The sequence below is a fragment of the Carlito syrichta genome, unplaced genomic scaffold, assembly GCF_000164805.1.
Source record: "Carlito syrichta isolate Samal-C Ts95f unplaced genomic scaffold, Tarsius_syrichta-2.0.1 Scaffold303958, whole genome shotgun sequence".
Taxonomy (NCBI): domain Eukaryota; kingdom Metazoa; phylum Chordata; class Mammalia; order Primates; family Tarsiidae; genus Carlito; species Carlito syrichta.
In genome coordinates this window covers 853,272-862,237 of record NW_007248054.1, presented here as the reverse complement: position 1 = coordinate 862,237, position 8,966 = coordinate 853,272, and positions in this window count along the sequence as shown.

Here is an 8,966-nt window from a genome sequence, read left to right as displayed (position 1 = left end):
AAGTTAGATGAGGGACAAAAGAGAACACTGGATAAGTAATAAAGCCCCAGTGATGTCATGCTATTAAGGCATTTTTCTGAATATAATGGCTCTATTCATAAGAACTAATACCAAATAAATTTCTTGGTGGCCATATAATACCTTTGACACTGCTGATTCCAGTTTATTTCTTATACAAATATTTTTTTTTCATTTGTACTCCCATATATGTTTATTTGGTATGTAGATTAAAAATTTTATTACAACTTCTTAGATTTATTCCCATCATTTTTGTCATTCAGGGTATCTCTGGAGCCTGTTTTGTCATCACACATGTGCTGCATTCTCTTGTTTATATTTCCCATTTTGCTCATGGGCACAAGGGTGGGAACAACAGATGCTGGGCACTGCCAAAGGAGGGAGGGAGGGAGGGGGAGTAAGAGACACTAAACCACCCACTGGGTACCATCCCCACCACTGGAGGATAAGGCTTATCAGAAGTTCAAACCTCGTCTTCAAGTAATATACTTAGGAGCAAATCTTCACATGTACTCTGTGATTTTAAAATTTAAAAATAAAATAAAATAAATACATTTCTCATTTTGTCCAAAAAACATAGCTGACTTGGCCAATTTTCTCTGAGAAACTGAATTTGAGAAAAAGTATTTCTGCTTAGTAATCTATAATCCAGAGACATTTTTAAAAGACATTTATGTTGTCCTAAACATAACACAGCCTTCAACTCCTTATAAACATATTAGCCTTTGTGATTCAATGTTTGGGGAATCTAAAGACACTTTTCTGAAGACAAACAACTTAATTTTACGCCTATACGCCAACGGTACTCATTTTTGAAAGCAGATTTGCTCTTTCAGTTCTGTTCTACTTTATATATCCAAAAGAAAAAAGAAAAAAAAATTCAGCCTTTTATAGGAAGGCGCACTAATCAATATCTTTTAACATACTATGTTGAGTTAAATACCATCTACATTCAGATACATATTTTACATTTCTTTCATTCGTTTTTTCACTGGGAGATGGTTCATTGTTCTGTTCCCTGTGCTGAAGGGGCATCTGGATGAAGACTAAGAGAAGGAACATGAATAAGTTGTTGAATTTCAAAGAAAAAATCTGGGATGGAGAGCCTATGATTTTAGACTTATTTCTATGTGTACTTTATGGAAGACCAAATGTTTTTCTTTATTGCCTGATACTTACAGCTTTTTTCACTGTTAGTAGAATATTTTCTCATCATGGGGTTTTTGAGATTATTATAACCCTATGAAACTCTGTAATTTATAGTCTTTAGAAAAGAATACTCTCATATATATATACCTACAACAACCTCTAATTTACTGATGAAAATAAGTATATTCATATTCCTACCTCAAGTAAACCATATATATGGAAACTACATATATGAGAAGGAAGCGATAATAGCTTTGACTTGGCAAAAGCATCATCCATTAATTCCTTTATCAAACTTCTATAATTTATTTAAGTATAATTTAAGTTTTAATTGAATAACCTTTAACAATATACTTAAGATGCAGCCCAGAATACACTAAAATAATTTAAAACATCATTAGATCCATGTTAATAAATATGTAGAGTCATGAAAATAAATAAATGAAGGGAAACATCTTTCATAAAAGATAGTATTATATTTTAATATACTTTCAAAGAAAAGTAGCTAATTGAATGTCAGAGAAATGACAAGTTTCTATCTTAACCTTGAAACTTGTGGGAATGTGGAATGCCAGATTTGGCCATATGTTATAGCTCCTGACAGTGTTATGTGTCTTTACCACAACACCATCTGTGCTGCTGTACCTGAATAGGGACAGTGGCTAGAAATGGAGAAAAATAATGAACTCTTGCAGCATATTTTTCCCCTGAGTTCACACAGCTGGTGATAGATGCTTTACTTCAACCTGAAAAGCACTGCTTAGGTCTTGAATGACAACACATAGTGATATCTTTGACCTCTGCCTATTGACTATTATATTCTACAACTGTAAAAATTATAATTTCTATTTTTACAAATAAAAAATAAATTGATATGTAAGACATTGACATCATGTATTTGAAGTTTTATCTATATTTCTGTTGTAATTCTCACAGGTGCATATAATACAGAGTATGTTCACAGGATAACAGAAAAATTAAAAGTAAGATGGTAAAAGTTGTTTCTATTGACTCAGGGTTATCACCGATTCATAATTTTTTTTAAATCAATATTTTTTATTTTGATATTGTGGGGTACAGTTAAGGGTTTGGTATACAAATATGCTTCGTTCAGGCACCCTTGTTGATTAGGGGTGTCTCCCGGTCCCCAGACAGATATTGACTACCGTTAATCCCACCTCCCTTCCCCTCCCTCCCCCCCTCCATAGCTTCCCTGCAGGGGAGATACCATGATCACAATTCATAATTTTAATACTCAGCTTACTGCTTATTTGATATTGAGTATGGACTTAATACTTGATCTTTTAAATTATATTTTCTCTAAAAGATGGATCATACCACCTAGTCTTCCAGGCTTACTCTAAGCCTAGAGTTAATGCATGTATATAAAGAGCATAATACATTGTCACATTCAAAGTTGGCAATCACTGATTATCTCAGTCATCCTAGAAGTAACTTGCCATAATTTGCAGGCTTGAAGGAAGAATATCCTATTATTCCTGTGTTAACTTCACCATATCTGCCATAATGCATACATGGCCAATTACCTAAGAAGTGAGTGAATAGTTGAAATTTTCCCTCTTATAAACACCTATTAATATTTATGGAAGGAAATTGATTCCATTTCAAAAATTGCCCAATATGTCACTTGTTTACTAAATCTGCATCATTATACCAAGTAACCACAGAGAAAATCAAGAAACTTAAGGATATAATCTTTAGCCCTAATATTCATAGGCTTTATACAAGGAGAGATATAATTATTTTCTTAGAGAAGAAATGAACAATCTCTCTCCAGATAAACATGTAGGAAGTAAGGAAGGAAGCTAGAGGTGTAGGATGGAAGAAAGGAGGGTGTAGATATTATAAACAGACAGTTTTTAGGTATAAATTTTGACATATTTGTGCAGAGATAACTTGATGAAATTGTCTAAAAGATCATCTTAAAACATACTGAGTCAAAAGCATAGAACTATTTTACCCCTCTAGTTATATATTCAAAAAATTTAATTCCTGATAAAATAATTTAAGGCAGTATCAAACAAGGAGGGAGATAACTTTTACTGCAGTGTATGGTAACCCGTTGTCAATAACACTGGGTGCATCAGACTGTATCCATCCACCACTGTCTACTTCTCAGGATTGTCAGGAGGCTCATTGTGCTCTATTAAAACTGACTATTGTCTCCTCTATTAAACTTTCCTTCTATTATTTTCTTTATCCATGAGCACAAAATTAGGACACTCTAAACTCTCATTTTCCTTTTATGATAACTCCTCCTCTCCAATTTCTGTAGCCTCAAAAACACTGATTAATGTCTTCAGCCAAGTAACATTTTTACTTAATAATATGTCATTTTTATGCCACAACTATTCTGTTTCCTAAAATATAACTCTATATGTGTTTTTTATTTATTCTTTATGCAAGATAAGTGTCTGACAGACATAGCATTAAAGTACATATTATTTTTACCAGAATATGGAGAATTTGCAATAATCTGACAAATATAAATGATATTATCAATGCCCCACAGAGGTTGGTTTACCCAATATCAACAGAGAAATTTAAAAATGAAATTAGAACTCCCATCTAGTGTGTACCACACCAAGATCGTGATGATAGAAGAAATAACAGCTATCCGTGTGTTGCCTGCCTACTATGTACTTAGAAATAAAGTAGTAACTTTACATGCATTATTTCTATCTTTGATAGCAATTATAAAACTTTTGGGTATTAATACACCAATTTTATAGATGAGAAAACATATTCAATTTTAGAGAATTTCCTTGAGGTTACTGTGATAGTAAGTGGCAAAGTTAACCATGCATAGTGGCTCAAGCCTATAATCCCAACACTTTGGAAGGCTTAGGTAGGAGAATTACTTGAGGCCAGGAGTTTGAGACCAGCCTAGGCAATTAGTAGGACACTGTCTCTTAAAAAAAAAAAATTAAATTAGTCAGTCATGGTGGTGTGCATCTGTGGTCTCAGCTATTTGGGAGGCTAAGGCGAGAGGATTGATTGAGTCGAGGAGTTTAAGGCTACAGAGAGTTATGATCACATCACCACATCACAGTCTAAGAGAGAGAGTGAAACCCTGTCTCTAAAAATAAAAAAAGAAAAGTGGCAAAGTCATCATTCAAACCAAGGTCTGTGTGACAAGAAGCCTACTTTATAGAAAACTTCAGGCACAAATATATTAACTATTTACAAGGTCGTGTTTGGATCACTAAGTATCTAATAAAAAAGAAAATACCAACATACGAAGAAAAGTATTATGCTAATTTCCTTTAAATTATAAAAAAAAATGGAAAGCAGAAAGTCAATAATAATTTTTCCAATTTTAAATGTAACAAATCAATTGTAATCTTTCAGGTTTTTAAATGAAGGATTTTGGACATGATTTTATATAAAAGCTTCTTCAGAAATATGAAGATTCATTCCATTAAATTCATAATAGAATGTTATCCTTAGAAAGCAGTTCTGTGCGATGTACACATAGGTCAGATGTAATAAAAAGCATTTCAGAGCTCCTTTAAAAACCAATAATCCATCCATTAATAATGATTTTGATTGAAGCTATTAAATGCACGTGTACATATGTTTGTATATTAGGTGCTTATTATGTATTAGCAAGTGAAAACACTTACAAGCCGTGATTTTCCTGGGCAAGACTTTTCTGGACTAAGCAGATTTCAGCTTAGTTAAATCTTTCCCTCCCCTTAGCTGTGAATGTCCCAGGCTCTTGCTGGAAAACTGTATTAGACTGAATAGGTATATGTGCTTGATGTAATTTCTATCCTTGTAAAAAAGCAGTTATTGCACATCTGAAATTGCTACTTTTCCTCTCTAATATTACTGTCATTTTATAGTGTGCTGTATAATTAAGTTTACTGCAACACAAAGGAATTTGATAGTTTCTACTTCCTACCTGTGGCTTATTTTTATTCTATATGATAAATTGACAGGCTGCAAAATATAATTTTAAATCCCAGTTATTTTTAGTGAGTCTTTTTTTTCCCCTCCAGAATTTTATTATCCTTTAATAGTTAATGTTAAGGTATATACTGCTTACATGTTATATTAATTACAATGTAGTTAGTCTCTGTTTCTAGTTTTTAATGTTTAAAAAATGAAGCAATACATATATTTTAGAAAAAATTTCATCAACATAAGAAAACTATAAAAATTATATTAAAATTCCAGGTAAAAATCATAACTGTCATAGATTTCTATAATATTATGATTATGGAGAACCTAAAATAATACTTTGCAAGGAGTGTAGAAAATAAAATGAAGCTATTCAGATTAAAAAGCTAGAATAAAGCAGAATGTACTTGACATAACATTATAGTATTTTGGGACAGAATAATGTCATGTTTTACTTCTTAGCTTTACCTATTTGCTTTAATCTTAGTCTTAGTTTTCATTTTCTTTTACTGCTTTTGCCTGATTTGGAATTTGATTTTAGATGAGGCCTGTGGTTGTCTTAAACTCTTTCTCCTTTACATATATTTTAAAATATCTTTACTCAGGATTCGCAGTAGCGGGGAATCTGTGAGGGAGGTGGTGAGGGGGAGGACGGGATTGGCAGTAGTGGGAATCTGCTGGGAGAGGGGGGACACATTTCATCAACAAGGGTACCTGCATAATGGACATTTGTATACCTAACCCTGAATTGTACCCCGCATCTTTAAAATAAAAAGCTTAAAAAATAAATTAATTAAATAGCTTTACTCTTCCCTTCATTAATTAAAAATAACCCATAAATACTTGCAGAACTAGTGGCAGAATTGTGTTCTTTAGTTAGAATTTGTGCAATTTGGAGTGTGGCAAATGTAGGTAGATATATTATGCTTCCGCTGCTATACTTTAGCCTCCTACAATAGTCTGAAACTATGCACCAAATTCAAATGGACAATCTTAATCACCTCCTGATATAGATGACAAGACTGAGTTACTCAGGGTTAAAATAATGGTCAAGGCACAGACGAATCTTGACACTAGTTTTCTTGACTTGTGAACAAAAGTAAGATTCCATCACTACTACTTATAATAATCCCTTACAAGTGACACCAGGAATCTCTATCTAGTGAATTAGCTAATTATTGCTTCTCATGGCTGAATAAAGAAGAAACAGCCGGCTCAGTGGCTCAGTCTGTAATCCCGCGCCTTGGGAGGCTGAGGTGAGTGGATTGCCTGAGCCTGCGAGTTCGAGACCCACTTGGGCAACTTGGTGAGACCTCATCTCTACAATAAATCAAAAAATTAGCCGGGCATGGTAGCGCATGCCTGTAGTTCCAGCTACTTGGAAGGCTGAGGAGGAATGATCGTTGGAGCCCAGCAGGTCGAGGCTGCGGTGGCCGGAGCGGCCACTGCACTCCAGTCTTGGCGACAGAGTGAACTCCAACTCAAAGAAGAAGAAGAAAAAGAAACAATAGTAAAACTGACATATTGACACATGTTTTTGTCTCTCTATCCAAATTGATTTTCTCTGTGCGTCTTAAAATGTTCTAAATTCGGCTGGGCTCGGTGGCTCAGCCTGAAATCCCAGCGCTTTGGGAGGCTGAGGTGAGCGGATTGCCTGAGCCCGCGGGTTCGAGACCTGCCTGGGCAACTTGGCGAGACCTCATCTCTACAATAAATCAAAAAATTAGCCAGGTGTGATAGTGCGCGGCTGTAGTTCCAGCTGCTTGGAAGGCTGAGGCGGAAGGATCGTCGGAGCCCAGCAGGTCGAGGCTGCGGTGGCCGGGAGCAGCGACTGCACTCCAGTCTAGGCGACAGAGTGAGACTCCAACTCAAAAAAAAAAAGCTCTAAATTCGTACTTGCAATTTGAAGGAAGAATATGAGTATTCCTTAAGGGACTGGGAGAATGGCCCAAATTTCAAATTCAACGTTTTAAAATGTCTCTTCCTTTGTCTTTTAAAAAAAATGCAAAATTTGGATTTAACTCCAATGTATAATGGTATTTTATTTGAAACAATAGCATTTGCCTTCTGACACAAAGTAATGGATTCAGATAACTAGAGACCTATTAATGGATTATTAAGAGAATTAATAAAAGCTTTAGAAGAAATATGCAAGTCCATAAGTCTGAATAACTTCTTTTGGAATCTGACCATCATAAAGTCATTAACGAATCTTTTTTAAAAAAGTAATTGGATGGATGGTCACTGGTTAATGCATTTGTTATTATTTTCAATGTGTTTATTAGTTGGCAAAAATTAAATTAAAAAGTAATTGGGAAAAATGTGGAAATTTATGCCAATAAATTTAACAAGCTAGATTAAATGAGTGAAAGGAAGTCAAAAGATATTTAAGAATATGTTACCAAAATTAACTTAGAAAGATTAGAAAATTTGAGTATACCCCAAAATATACAACAGCCAGATATTATTAGAGTTGAGAAATTTAAAAACCTGTGTTATTAAGTTAGAACATCAAATGATAGAAAAATTCTGTATTCATTTTAAAGTTCAAACACAATTCACCTAAGCACACAAACACTCAAATGAAAATATAAATTAGATACAAGAATCAGTAGATTTTTATACCATAAAATAATAAATTAATAAGACATAAATACAAATTAGAATTTATTCCAGGAATTAAAAGGTGAGACAATACTTGGAACTTTGTTAACTCAATTCACTCTGTTAAAAGATTAAGAGTAAAATAAAACCTTACAATAATCTCACTAGAGGAAAAAAAACATTTATTGATACTCAACATCTAGTCTTGTTTTTTTTCGTATTCATAAGTTTAGAGTAAAAAATATTCCTCACTTGTACAATGTCAACTATTGGAAATTTACAAAAAAAAAATACATGGAATTATCAAATCCTAAGGCATTTCTATTGAAATGTTTACCAATACAAAAACATTTGCTATCATTAAACATTACATTATATAACCCTTCTAATGTATTAAAAGTTAGGCCGGACGTGTGGCTCATGCCTATAATCCCAGCATTTAGGGAGGCCAAGGTGAAAGCATTACTTGAGCCCACCTACGGGTTCAAGGCCAGCCTGGACAACTTGGTGAGACCTCATCTCTACAATAAATAAAAAATTAGCCGGTGTGGTGGCACATGTCTGTAGTTCCAGTTACTTGGATGGCTAAGGCAGAAGGTCAGCAGGTCGAGGCTGCAGTGACTGTGAGCCTGCCACTGCCTTCCAGTCTTGGCAACAGAATATGACTCCTACTCAAAAAATAAAATGAAATAAAATAAATGTCAGAATGTTTTCTAAATAAAGATCAACATAGACATTGTTATATGTATAAGAATGCTTGTTATTGTTATTCACTATAAAAGATGTGAACAGAAATGCTCCATAGAAAAATAATCACTCATGTATAACATGTCATGGAATATTGCAGAGCCTTTGAAAGACAGATAAACCTCCATTTATAAACATGGATATTTGTCCATACATATGTGTGTGTATCAATGCCTATATATGTATCAGGGTGACATATGCACACTTATATATAAACATGTATACATATAATGAGCATAGTGAGAATATATAATTACATTATTTAAGGAATAAAACCAGAAATACAATTAAAAACAGCTAAAACTAATTCAAGATATGTATAACATGTCATGCGACATTGCAGATTCTTTGAAAGACAGATAAATCTGCATTTATAAACTTGGACATTTGTCCACATATATGTATGTGTATCTATACCTATATATGTGTCAGGATGACACATACACACTTATATATATAATGAGGATAGTGAGAGTGTATAATTACATTATTTATTTAAGGAATAAAACCAGAAATACAAC